Below are 15110 nucleotides of genomic sequence, written 5' to 3' on the forward strand. Positions count from 1 at the left end.
CCATCAGAACGATTCTAAGATACCCGTGTGATCCTAAATTTTTTTTAGTGAAATTTGAGGAGAGAAGAGTCAAAACTTCTACATCAGGAGGCCTCACCAGAGCGACGAAGGGACTGAGGAGTAAAAAGAATCCTACTCTCCGATATATATAATCCTAAGACTCAAAACATTTTTGTTCTAGACTCAACAACGCCAGCGATTCGATCAAGCAGGGGCTCCTAAGTCGGGGATGGCTCTGATACCAACTTGTAACGCCCACGATGCGGCTATATCTCCCACGTGTCGAGGGACGACTTAGAGGCGTAACCGCATTGTGGTTTTGTCGCAAGAAGGGTCATCTTCACACAATCCCATGTAATGAACAAGAATGGGATAACGAGAGTTGGCTTACAATTGCCACTTCACAAAATACATAAATATAATTCATACATCATCCAAAATCCACACATAGACCGACTACGGTCAAATCCAAATGAAAATAAGATAACCCCAAATGCTAGATCCCCGATCGTCCCAACTGGGCTCCACTACTGATCATCAGGAAAAGAAACATAGTAACGACCACGTTCCTCATCGAACTCCCACTTGAGCTCGGTTGCGTCATCTGTACTGGCATCGTCGGCACCTGCAACTGTTTTGGTAGAATCTGTGAGTCACGAGGACTCAGCAATCTCACACCCGCGAGCTCAAAACTATTGAAGCTTATAGGAAAGGATGGTGTAATGAGGTGGAACCGCAGCAGGCACTAAGCATATATGGTGGCTAACATACGCACATGAGAGCGAGAAGAGAAGCAACGCAACGGTCGTGAAGCTAGAAATGATCAAGAAGTGATCCTGAAACTACTTACGTTCATGCATAACACAAACCGTGTTCACTTCCCGGACTCCGCCGAGAAGAGACCATCACGGCTACTCACACGGTTGATGTATTTTAATTAAGTCAAATGACAAGTTCTCTACAACCGGACATTAACAAATTCCCATCTGCCTCATAACCGTGGGCACGGCTTTCGAAAGATAATACCCTGCAGGGGTGTCCCAACTTAGCCCATTATAAGCTCTCACGGTCAACGAAGGATAAACCTTCTCCCAGAAAGACCCGATCAGTCTCGGAATCCCGGTTTACAAGACATTTCGACAATGGTAAAACAAGACCAGCAAAGCCGCCCAAATGTGCCGACAAATCCCGATAGGAGCTGCACATATCTCGTTCTCAGGGGCACACCGGATGAGTAGTCCGTACAACTAAAATCAGGCCTCAAGTTTCCCCGAGGTGGCGCTGCAAAGGGCTCTAGTTTGGACCAGCACTCAGAGGAACACTGGCCCGGGGGTTTTAATAAAGATGACCCTGGGGCTCGCGAAAAACCAAGGGAAAAGGCTTAGGTGGCAAATGGTAAAACCAAGGTTGGGCCTTGCTGGAGTAGTTTTATTCAAGGCGAACTATCAAGGGGGTCCCATAAATCACCCAACCGCGTAAGGAACGCAAACTCAAGGAACATAATACCGGTATGACGGAAACTAAGGCGGCAAGAGGGGAACAAAACACCAGGCATAAGGCCGAGACTTCCACCCTTTACCAAATATATAGATGCCTTAATTAAATAATAGATATTGTGATATCCAAAATATCCATGTTCCAACATGGAACCAACTTCAACTTCACCTGCAACTAACAACGCTATAAGAAGGGCTGAGCAAAAGCGGTAACTTAGCCAAACAACGGTTTGGTAGGAAGGATGGTTAGAGGCTTGACATGGCAATATGGGAGGCATGATATAACAAGTGGTAGGTAGCGCAGCATGGCAATAGAACGAGCAACTAGCAAAGCAAAGATAGAAGTGATTTCGAGGGTATGGTCATCTTGCCTGCAAGGTTCTCAGAGTTGTCGAAAGCTTGATCCTCGTAAGCGTACTCAACAGGTTCCTCGTTCACGAACTCGTCTCCCGGCTCTACCCAAAACAAGAACACAAGCAACGGAACCACAATCAATCACGGGAAATGCACAAGCAACATGATGCAAAACATGTATGATATGCGATTTGTGATATGTGATGCATATGCGTGCTCCGGAAGAAAAATGATGAACAAGGCAGCAGCTTGACAAACCAAGTATGCCACTGGAAAGATGAGATGATTTCGGTCGAAATCGATATAAAGATCACCGGAAACGGATGCACGGTTTGCAAATGGCAAGCAAAACAAGAATGACACTATTCTGCGATTAACAGCATGATAGCACTTAAAATACACCAAGTAACTATGCTAAAGCACTCCAACAGAGCAACAAAGCATATGGAAGTAATCTACAGAAGATGCTTGACAAAAGATGAACACTGAGCAACGGCTAGATCACAACATAACAGGTTCAAACAAGCATGGCAAAAGTGCAAAAGATATCAGGTTCACAGACTTGGTGAAATTACTGGACATGGCTGAAACAGCATCAGGTAGCAATATTCAGAGCAAGAAATCAACATTCTACAGGAACTTAACATGGCAAAACAAGGCATGGCATGAATTTACTGAATGCATGGAAGAAAAGTCCCTTACTGACCATAAGCCAAAAAGGACCAGAACATATGATGGCAACCATGTAAACATAGCAACCAGAAAACAGCATGGCAGAAACAGTATTATGAAGGCATCTTTGTGAGCTTGATTCACTCACCACAAAGCAACGCATGACAAAACAAGCATACCTACAGCAATGGCATGTTTATGAAGTTATCCATGGCAAGAGCAAGTACATATCATGTATGAAACAACTACAACAACCTTGGCAAAATTGAATAACACGTAAACAATCTGCCAGAAATATTTTATAGCAAAACTAGAGCAAGTTTAAGACATGCTAGCACTCCATAATTGCAAACAGGGGCATGGATGGATAGAGCACAACCATATCTACAAAACATCCTTACTGAACATCACCAAAAGGAGCATGGATCTCTCTGTAGCCACATGGATACATAGCAACAAAATAACAACACTCACAGCAAAATTACTGTGTCCCTGAAATCAGAAACATCACGAAGCCTAGTTTGCATACTTGTGCTAGTCACCACATAGATCACAAAAATATATGGCATACACCTATTTAAAGACGTCATGGCATACATCAAAACACATGTAGAGTTCATGCCCATAAGATGCACACATCAAATGCAACAAAAATAACAAATCACCAAATTCTGATAAGTAACAGCAGTTAACAGCTTATAGCACTCTTGCACTAGAGATTTGGGCATCAAGATGGACTCAAATGAACATGGCATAATATAACAAAATGAAGAGCATCTCGAGGCAAACATTTTGATATATTACACGCCCGAAACGGGGCTACGTGCAGAGAGTTATGATGCGTCAAAGTATGCCACAGAATGCAAAATATAAGGACTTCGCAGAAAATCGAGGGAGAGAGTCAACCCTAGGGTTCCAGATCGGATCTGGCTCGGGCCGGCTCGGGCTCGCCGGAGCTCAGGGCGCATGGCGGCCCGAGTTGGAGGGCTAGGCGGCCGGAGCTCGGGGGAGACGGCGGCTCGGGCGGAGAGGAGGAGGAGGCGCCGGGGTCGGGGAAGACGGAGGAGACGGCGGCGAGGCGGGGTCTGCGCGGGCGGAGGGCGGCGGCGGCGCCCGCGACGATGGCGGCGGAGGACGGGCGGCGACTGGCGTCGGGCGTGGAGGAGGAAGGAGGCGGGGCGCGCGGGCGAGGAGACGGGCTCGGGGGGCCTCCCGCGGGCTTCGCGGGCCGGCGGCGGCGCGGCGTACGGGCGCCACATGGCGCGCCGTGAGTGGGCGGGGGCGGCGGCGCAGTTGTGTCCAGCCCCGGGCGGACACGTCCGGCGGCGCCGAGGAGCGGGCTAGGGTTTCGGGGATCCGGAATTTCGGAGGGGGACCACATATTTATAGGTAGAGGGAGCTAGGAGGCTCCAAATGGAGTGCGGTTTTCGCCCACACGATCGTGATCGAACGACCGAGAGGATGGAGGTGAGTTTGCCGGGTTAGTGGGCTGTTTTGGAGGGGTGTTGGGCTGCAACACACAGAAGGCCTTTGCGGGTACCCGGTTAACCGTTGGAGCATCAAACGACCTCCAAATGGAACGAAACTTGACAGGTGGTCTACCGGTGGTGTACCAAGGCCACTTGGCAAGACTCGGTCCATTCCGAGAATGTTTAACACCCGCTCACGAAAAGAAACAAGAGGGGTGCGCCGGTGCATGTGGGAGTGTCGGATTGCAAAACGGACAACGGGGAAAATGCTCGGATGTATGAGACGAACACGTATGCAAATGAGATGCACATGATGACATGATATGAAATGCATGACATGAACAAAATGCAAAATGGAAGAAAAAACCCAACCACGGAAGAATATCATAACACATAGCCGAAAATGGCAAGAGTTGGAGTTACAAATAGGGAAAGTTACATCCGGGGTGTTACATCAGGATAACTCAGACTCAGGATACCTGAGAAGAAAGGTGCAACACAAATTGTTGAGATGACATTGTAAGATTCTCGGGAATTGAACTACGGAAGCGAGTTCCGAAACAAGAGTTCATCATTATATCAAGGGGAGGTGAGGAGGTGGCTGATTGGCTCAGCGACAATTCATTGAGATTTTCAAAAGATGGATTTCCACACTTATGTGAACAAGGAGATAACATTTGTCAGATCAAATGATATAGTGAGGTATGCTCGAGGAAAACATACACAGTTAAAGACTGGTTGAAAGTTGCGCCAGAAATATGGGCTTAGGTAGCATGATCATTGTTAGAATGGTGATCCGATAACCAATGGTCTAAGAATGAAATATCGACCATTAACTTCAAAGCAATAGGGTTGCTAGAAGTTTTGAAGTCGCACAGCATAGATCAATTGTCAGTTTTCCGGTTAGAAACAACACGGGGACCAAGGAATGAACGGATATGGCAAGAAGTATCACTTGTATCAAGAATTCTTAAGAGGTGGTGAAATTCTCACGACATTCTTGACATAAAAGATGGTAATACTCCAAGGTAAGGAGAACAAATGCTGGATAGCAAGGATCTCAAGGTACAACGCAAAACACGAACAAGTTTGTGTTGGAAAGAAGGCAAGAAAGTAGTCGATGACAACACAAATTACCGGGGGACAAGGATGGTATTCCCCATCATAAATTCGATTGATATCCTGAGCTCAAATTGTTGATGATGATCACGACACAATTTTCGAGGGATTTCATGAAGATGTAATCGATAGGCGATGACATCAAGTTAAAGGAATGATGAAGCGAAAGGTTATTGGAACCATGGGTACGACACATACTCGGAATCAAGCTTGATGTTCAAGGCGAAATGATAAGACGAGGTATATCAACGTAAGCTTGGCTCATCGTCAAAAGTTGTGCTCCAAAAATAAGGACCAGGTAGCACAGTTAAAATTTAGCACGATAATGATATAGCCGATTAGGCTTGGGATGACTTGAAGGATTATTAAACTCGTAAGCAATGAAAATTACTTAGAGTTATTGAATCAGAGTGCGGACTCGATTCATTATTTTGTGTTCTCCATTGACGACAACCCAGAACCCAGGAAAATTGGAATCGGAATAGTTGATGAAGAACCCATAAGAAGTTATGCAGTTCCATGATATTCTCAAGATACCTGAGTGTAATACTCGACGGTAGAGCAGAGTAGAGGGTGGACATGTGAAATGATCTGCAGAAGACAAGTACTTCACCTTGTCTGAGAAATGGAATCAAAGGAGATCAATAATGGTCGGAGCCACGATTGCAAAAGACCAGATCCCAGATATAAGATGAACTTATACCAAAGGAATAATTAATATTTAAGCAAAGCTTTAATGATAAGATCTACATCGTATCCAGGGGCATGAACACCAAGTTCAAGGTCGACTCCCACTTCTCCAATGCATAACCTTTCATTCACTTCTCTCTTTCGAAGAAGTTGTAGTGTTGAAATTTTATCTGGAAAAATACCAGAAGAATATGACTCGTGAAAACTCTTGGGTTCCCACAGATTAAGGAAGGCATAGGTTCAACCCATCGGGGCATCTTAGGAACATATACCACAAGCTTCGAGAGTAATTATCACCAGCTCGAAGGCAGAGCATGGTTGACCAAATCCGAGAATAGGATTTACCAATGGCATTTTATATCAGGGAAAGAACTTCTCAAGGTTTTTGTATACGAAGGACTCTGTCGGATGATATTTCAACAAAGGATCCGATGATCCATAACGGAGCTGATGTGAGCATCGGCACACAATCAGATAAAGAAACAATGCAAGGGCATCTGATTATAGAACATCTGAATAATTCGATGCTTAGATAACAAAGGAATTATGATTTCCAAAACGAAGGATCAGAAGCAGATGCTCTGATTAAGAATGGATAAGTTGAACAGTCTTAGGGGTACAATCGACGGCAATTTGATTGGTCGAGAACCAGCTCATGTTTAAAACGACATCTGAGCCGAAAGGATGAATTCTATGATCTCATTGAGGATTGCGAGCATTCGCAAAATAATGAATCAAGGGGATTGAAATGATAGTGCCTAAGGATGTCAATGGAGATTGCTAGAAATATGGAATTAACCATAGTACCGGAAGGCAAGGAATTCAGGAGCAATAGGCTCCTAAGGATTTTCGGAAAACCGAATAGTATCCTGAAGATTTAGTGAAACACAAAAACAACTAGGAATGAAGAAATCCTCGATAAGGGTGAGAATTTATGCGTCGGTGTAATCCTGCAGAAAAGAGCTGCAAGGCAGCAAGCACGAAGGATTCTCGGAATAGCGGGAAGTAGTTCAGGGTATCTTGTAGTAACAAGAGTAATCGAGAATGAAGGTAAGGGTGGCAAGTATAAGTAGCTATCCATAGGGATGTCCCGGTGGTAGGGTTGCAAACCCGATGAGCACAAGTTCTCGGAAGAACATCGGAGAGTATCTTCGGGACCCTACGGTGCGCCAAGCAATCATCTGGAGTGACGGCCTCTCCGGGAGAAAGTAATTACGAGATCCTAGAGTTAGAGTTAGCAAAATCATTTTAACCCGAATAGAAGAGAGATCAGAGTCCCAGAGTAAAGATCGAGGAGTAAAAGATCCTAATACCACCCAATGGCGATGTGGACCCGTAAGCCACACAGCCATGTTAGTAAAAGTTTTGCAATGACTAGACTCAACTTCGGCCAAGGAGTTTGGAAGGGGGATTCCTACAGGCAGTCGACTCTGATACCAACTTGTATGATCAAGATCAGGGACTCGCGGGAAGATATCACAACACAACTCTAGAAATAAAATAAGTCATACAAGCATCATAATACAAGCCAGGGGCCTCGAGGGCTCGAATACAAGTGCTCGATCATAGACGAGTCAGCGGAAGCAACAATATCTGAGTACAAACATAAGTTAACAAGTGTGCCTTAAGAAGGCTAGCACAAACTGGGATACAGATCGAAAGAGGCGCAGGCCTCCTGCCTGGGATCCTCCTAAACTACTCCTGGTTGTCGGTGGCGGCCTGAACGTAGTAGTAGGCACCTTCGGTGTAGTAGGAGTCGTTGTCGATGGTGGCGTCTGGCTCCTAGGCTCCAGCATCTGGTTGCGACAACCAAGTAGAAGGGAAAGGGGGAAAAGAGGGAGAAAAGCAACTGTGAGTACTCATCCAAAGTACTCGCAAGCAAGGATCTACACTACATATGCATGGGTATATGTGTAAAGGGGCCATATCGGTGGACTGAACTGCAGAATGCCAGAATAAGAGGGGGAAAGCTAGTCCTGTCGAAGACTACGCTTCTGGCAGCCTCCATCTTGCAGCATGTAGGAGAGAGTAGATGGTAAGTTCACCAAGTATCATCGCATAGCATAATCCTACCCGACGATCCCCTCCTCGTCGCTCTGTTAGAGAGCGATCACCTGGTGTATCTGGCACTTGGAAGGGTGTGTTTTATTAAGTATCCGGTTCTAGTTGTCATAAGGTCAAGGTACAACTCCGGGTCGTCCTTTTACCGAGGGACACGGCTATTCGAATAAATAAACTTCCCTGGAGGGGTGCACCACATAACCCAACACGCTCGATCCCATTTGGCCGGACACACTTTCCTGGGTCATGCCCGGCCTCGGAAGATCAACACATCGCAGCCCCACCTAGGCACAACAAAGAGGTCAGCACGCCGGTCTAAATCCTATGGCGCAGGGGTCTGGGCCTGTCAGGACCCCGATTCCAAGTCACATCGATCTAGCCGGTAACACCTGATATCACTTTGCGGCCTCACGCACGGTATTCCCACGGGTGTCGCCTTACCATGGCCCGGGACTGTTTGCGCCTTTTGGCTCACGTATATGATAGTGTCGCTAGCATCCATATGACAGAGAACCCGAGCCGACATGACTAGTCGTGAACCCAAAGTGGCACTAAATTACGGGGACAGGCATACATGAATCAACATCGAGCATGTCGGTCAGCAGCGAGCGAATCCGGGCTGTATCACTAGGCTAGCAGGACTCCGGCGAACCAGGCTGTAGCAGGCTAGGCAGGACTCCAGATGTCACCGTGTGACATTTCCCCGAAGGGACAGACACAGGAACGAACTGAATCACATGCCGGCCAGTCAAGTGTTCCGGAGCAGTAGTGCTGGGCTAGCAGGACTCCGGTGAACCGGGCTGTAGCGGACTACTATGGCTCATGGAAGCACAAGACTACATTTCCCCATAAGAGAGGCTACCAAGGATAAACAACTAGGTAGTCGGATCCCACACATACCAAGCATTTCAATCATACACACAATATGCTCGATATGTGCAAATACAACATGGCATCACAACATAACTCTACGACTCAAGTATTTATTCATTAGGCTCCGAGGAGCGAGATATTACAAACATGGGTCTCATGACCCAACATTCAGAGCATACAAGTCAAAGCACATGTGGAAGCTTAACATGTCTGAGTACAGACATCTACAAACGAAGAAGGCTGAGAAGCCTGACTATCTACCAGATCCTGCCGAGGGCACAAGATCGTAGCTAAGGTATCAAGCTAAACGTCGAAGTTCACACGGAACTACTAGCGAGACTGACGTCTCTCTGCAAAACATAAAATAGGCAAACGTGAGTACAAATGTACCCAGCAAGACTTACATCAGAACTAACTACATATGCATCGGTATCAATAAAGGGGTGGTGGAGTTTGACTGCAGCAAGCCAGCTTTGACTCGGTGGCTATCCTGAACTATGACTGCAAATAATTCTTTTGAGGTGGCGCACACGAGTCCACATATTCACCATATCAATACACCACTATGGATCCGCTCCCATCTCCCTACGAGAACACCATCCATAGCACTCACGCTTATCTTGCGCATTTTAGAGTATCCACTTTCACTTGTCTATGAACTATTATAGGCAACCCAGAAGTCCTTTACCACGGACACGACTATTCGAATAGATCATTTTAACCCTGCAGGGGTGTACTTCTTCACACATATTTCCACCACTTAGCGTCTGCACACGACATGTGCTCGGAAGACTTCAAGCGAAAGCCGACGTGGGTGTAGACCACGACCTAACTAACCACACAAGTCTCTGGTCCAGGTTTATCGCCTATTCGGGTTCCATCCACGAGGAGATCCGGCCGGCGTTTCGCTCCCAGCCGCAAGCGATGTGTGCAGGGTTCCCGAGACACCAAACGGGCGCTCGGTACACCAGGCCACGGTGTACCTACCGCATCATAGCCCACCCCTAGGGTCAGCGCTACGCACGGCCTCCAACACATATCCTACAAACACCAGAAACTAGTTGCAACTCCTGGACAGAGGACAAGGGCGGTTAATAAGTCGAGCGGGGTTATATTTCAGGGCCCAACGTGTGGTAGTAGCTGTTTCATGGATCACAAACACAGAACTCAGTTCCTGAGGACGGTTTCAGTGAGACAATCCACCATGTACTCCGACATGGCCTCTCACCGCTACCTTTACCAAATCGTGTTCACACACTTAGCTCACACACATTAGGACATGTTCATCACCATTCGAATTAGTCCCCGATGAATCAGACCTGACTCAAATCTAAGCAGTAGCAGGCATGATAAACAAGCATGAATGAGTAGGCACATCAGGGATCAAACAACTCCTACTCATGCTAGTGGGTTTCATCTATTTACTGTGGCAATGACAGGTCATGCAGAGGAAAAGGGGTTCAACTACCGCAGCATGTAACAGTTGATTCATTGTTGTCCTAATGGAGTAAAAGAGAGCAGGAGCGAGAGAGTGGGATTGTATCGGAATGAACAAGGGGGTTTTGCTTGCCTGGTACTTCTGAAGATAGCATTGAGTCTTCATCAGTGTCAACGATCACAACATCGGAACAACGTCTACCGAAGGGGGACAACACTGGCAAACAGAGAAGAAACACGATCAATGCAATGCACAATATGATGCATGGATGCAATGCCACTAATTACAAGAAGATTTCTATGGTTGTGACAACTCACCCCCACTAAACAAGAATCTCGTCCCGAGATTCAAGTCGTGAGGTAAGAAGACAGAGGGGCACAAGACCAACACAATCTTCGCGATCCAAGTTGCACCTCATAAGGTTGTTGATTCGTTGCATACATTGATCTTGACATCCTCGCTTTTGAGATCTTCATCCACGCGATGACGACGGAAAGAAACTCTACTAGGATTGATCTTCTCAAAGATCGAGCTATACAAGATCAACTCGCGGAATAAGATGTTGAAACATCTCGAGTTGAGACACAAAACACATCCAAAGGGATGGAGTGAAGCGGATGACGACGTTCACTAGGTAGACAACAATTTCACACTTAAGGAGGTGGTGATCGGTTGTCAACGTAGCGAGGAGTTGATTTGCCATGATACCATAACGAGACATCTTAAGGAAGGTGACTCACAGAAATATTCCCTTAAGTGGCAAAAAGAATTACTTTTTATTCAGAGATCATTGAAACTCTTCATACCAGCCTAAGGCAATCACAATCGATCATTTGAAGGAGTTCGAAAGAATGACATACTTGGACTAGAATGGATGATGTGGACTACCTTGTTGAAGACAACGCGATGGATGATTTTGCTTATCATAGGGAATGGATGAGTCCCACGGTAGGACCACTTTTGAAGATGATCCTAAACAACAATTACCTAGAGGGCAGCCCATGGGAATTCGCACAATGGCGATGCGAGCTGGGAACCAAATGTAGATGTTGGGAATGTTCCAACCATCATATCTGCCTGAGATTCAGATCTGGTTGGTGTCAGGATATTCCAGACTTAGCCAGTCTAGAGAGAAAAATGAAAGATTGCAACACAAATCGACGAGATGGCATTGCGAGATTCTCGGGAGATGAACTACGATAGAAAGCTCCAAAACATGAGCTGGTTCTGCTACATACATGTGAACACGTTGTCCAAGACAAGCATGACCACATAGTAGTCTTACAACACAACACTACCGAGTTCCGATTGGGAACCATCATTGCGGAGAGCAAAGTCCTGCGCATGTACCTTTGGGTCCTTAAGGATTAGCACTTAAAAACTTCTTTTCCTCAAACAAATCAATCAGTGGCTTGGTGTGCTAGGGATTACATATGGAATGAAGATGATCAGTCTATCAGACCATAGAATACTCCGCACGGGCATGACTGACTTGGGATGATTCCAAAGGAAGCAAAAACAAACTTCCTCTAAATCACGGCTGCAACTTACATCAAATGCACATGAATTCGAGGAAGCCACTTCTTACATCCAAGCATAAGCTTCATGAACGAAACACGAAAGCATTGCTTACAAAGTTTTCAACACTAGGTTGATGTTCAACATGAATCATGGGGGAGACAAAATGCTACTGATGGGTTCAACAGCAACTCATTGGAATTTCCATATCACTGGACTTCCACCATCTTGTGAACAAGGTGATAGCATTGGTCAGACCAAACGATGTAAATGGTGTATGCTCGAGGGATCAACCACGAGTAAGACAACATTACAAACAACGTTGGTTCTTATTTGACTTGACGATAGCCCATACTCAAGTCAAAGTTTTGACAAGGCAATAGATCCAACAACTGATCACGAGGACCAATCGATGGAGATATCATCTTTCTTCAACACACACACACACACACACACAACGATATACCTTTGGAATGAATTAAGTTAGATAAAGCTTTATCTTCCAACTCCCCAAGTTGTTGTTTAGCTCAACCAACTAGTTCAGGGTATCCAACACAGAATCTTGGAGAATGGGTGGTTTGGAGGAAAACCAACATGATCACGAACTCAACATAGCGGTCAGGTGACAACCTAGTAATACATCCGAGAAGATATTCGGAACATCACCAACCACCGATATGTTACTAAGCTCGAGAACAATCTTGCTTTTCAGAGCAAGACGATATGATCAAATAAGCAAGGGATTGAATAATCCTGACTCATTGATCAAAGTGTGAACCAAAAATAAGGACTAGGTAGCACAATCTATCTTAGAATGATGATTCAATAACCAACACGCTAAGAATGAAAATATTGCCCATTTACTACCAAGCAACGAGTTGCTCGGAGTATTGATTTCACACATCATGATTCACTTGTCGGTATTCTGGTCGCAGCAACACGGGAACCGAGGAATGAACAACCATGGCAAGAGGTATCACTGTATCAAGAATTCATAAGATGGTGTACAATTCCCATGACATTTTTGACATAAGACGGTAATACTTCAGGGTAGAACAGAATCAAAAGCTGGATTGGCATTTTGAGCTGCGAAATACAACTACTTTGACCCAATCCTAGATATGGATGAGGTACTGGAGTTTGTTTCTCCTAGTCATTCTGAAATAGAATGGCTTGACGGACCACTAGAGTAATAGGCATCGATAATAACGATTGCCAACTACTCCTTACTATCAATTGATAGACGAGGGCCAGAAAACAACTAAAGAGGGACAACTCAAATGAACATCTGATTTTCTGAGTTGTGGATGCATAGATTAGTATGTCGAGCAAAGCTCAACATTTCTTCCAGATAACCCATGTAGAAAGGTAGAACTGGTAGATTCACAATGTAGAATGAAGAACTCATCAAGAGCACTCTTGTTGTGATCTTTTGGTTCAAAGGAACTCCTGCCAAGGATGGTTCATGGTATTTGGAAGAATGATATACCACGGACCTCGAAGACTATCACAAGGTTACTAGTATCCTAAAGGTATGAGCAACACTATCAACACGAGGTAAGTAGAGTGAATCTTGGGTCAAGAACCCAGGAGTAGAATACCTACTACTAAATGGCATCACGGGATGCTTTCAAGAATGGTGGCCAGAATCATCACACCGGGAACACAAAACATGGCTAGATTGCTAGGTGACTCCCTAAAACACCTAGGGTCATAATAATAGCTCCAACATATATGTCGAGGCAATAGAATACCTCAACTCAGCAATTAGTGTGGTTGAACTGGCCCAAAGGAACATCGGGAACGGAAAGAAGGGATTTGCAAATGCATCAGACTATATAGAAACCTGGGATGACTCAGACAGCATAACGGCTGTAAATGCTTAAAAATATTTGAGACATCATGCAAAATGGTGGCATAACCACTTAGCATCGCAATATCAAGGTTTCGAGATCAACGGTCAACACACAGAAGTAGTAGAAACTGAACTGGGGCATAAATCCGTCAATCCTATAAGTCTCTATCATAGTAACTCGTCATCCTGATAGATAGATGAGAAGGCCTAGTTCTTAATCCCCATAGAAAGGAAGATGATGACTCAGATCAGAGGGCATGAGGTATAAGGAGTAAAAAGAGCCTTACGTTCCATCCCACAATCAATTCCCTTATATAACTAAAGCATTTCTAGACACAACTTCGACCAGTTTGGCTTGGTAATCCTACAGGCATCCAGGCTCTGATACCAACGCTATCAGGACCCCGATTCCAAGTCACATCGATCTAGCCGGTAACACCTCATATCACTTTGCGGCCTCACGCACGGTATTCCCACGGGTGTCGCCTTACCGTGGCCCGGGACCGTTTGCGCCTTTTGACTCACGTATATGATAGTGTCGCTAGCATCCATATGACAGAGAACCCGGGCCGACATGACTAGTCGTGAACCCAAAGTGGCACTAACTTACGGGGACAGGCATACATGAATCAAAATCGAGCATGTCGGTCAGCAGCGTGCGAATCCGTGCTGTAGCACTAGGCTAGCAGGACTCCGGTGAACCGGGCTGTAGGAGGCTAGGCAGGACTCCGGATGTCACCGCGTGACATTTCCCCGAAGGGACAGACACAAGAACGAAGTGAATCACATGCCGGCCAGTCAAGTGTTCCGGAGCAGTAGTGCTGGGCTAGCAGGACTCCGGTGAACCGGGCTGTAGCGGACTACTATGGCTCACGGAAGCACAAGACTACATTTCCCCATAAGAGAGGCTACCAAGGATAAACAACTAGGTAGTCGGATCCCACACATACCAAGCATTTCAATCATACACACAATATGCTCGATATGTGTAAATACAACATGGCATCACAACATAACTCTACGACTCATGGATTTATTCATTAGGCTCCGAGGAGCGAGATATTACAAACATGGGTCTCATGACCCAACATTCAGAGCATATAAGTCAAAGCACATGCGGAAGCTTAACATGTCTGAGTACAGACATCTACAAATGAAAAAGGCTAAGAAGCCCGACTATCTACCAGATCCTGCCGAGGGCACAAGATTGTAGCTGAGGTATCAAGCTAAACGTTGAAGTTCACACGGAACTACTAGCGAGACTGACATCTCTCTGCAAAACATAAAATAGGCAAACGTGAGTACAAATGTACCCAGCAAGACTTACATCAGAACTAACTACATATGCATCGGTATCAATAAAGGGGTGGTGGAGTTTGACTGCAGCAAGCCAGCTTTGACTCGGTGGCTATCCTGAACTACGACTGCAAATAACTCTTTTGAGGTGGCGCACACGATTCCACATATTCACCATATCAATACACCACTATGGATCTGCTCCCGTCTCCCTACGAGAACGCCATCCATAGCACTCACGCTTATCTTGCGCATTTTAGAGTATCCAC

This window comes from Aegilops tauschii, chromosome 4 (assembly GCF_002575655.3).
Source record: "Aegilops tauschii subsp. strangulata cultivar AL8/78 chromosome 4, Aet v6.0, whole genome shotgun sequence".
Lineage (NCBI taxonomy): Eukaryota > Viridiplantae > Streptophyta > Magnoliopsida > Poales > Poaceae > Aegilops > Aegilops tauschii.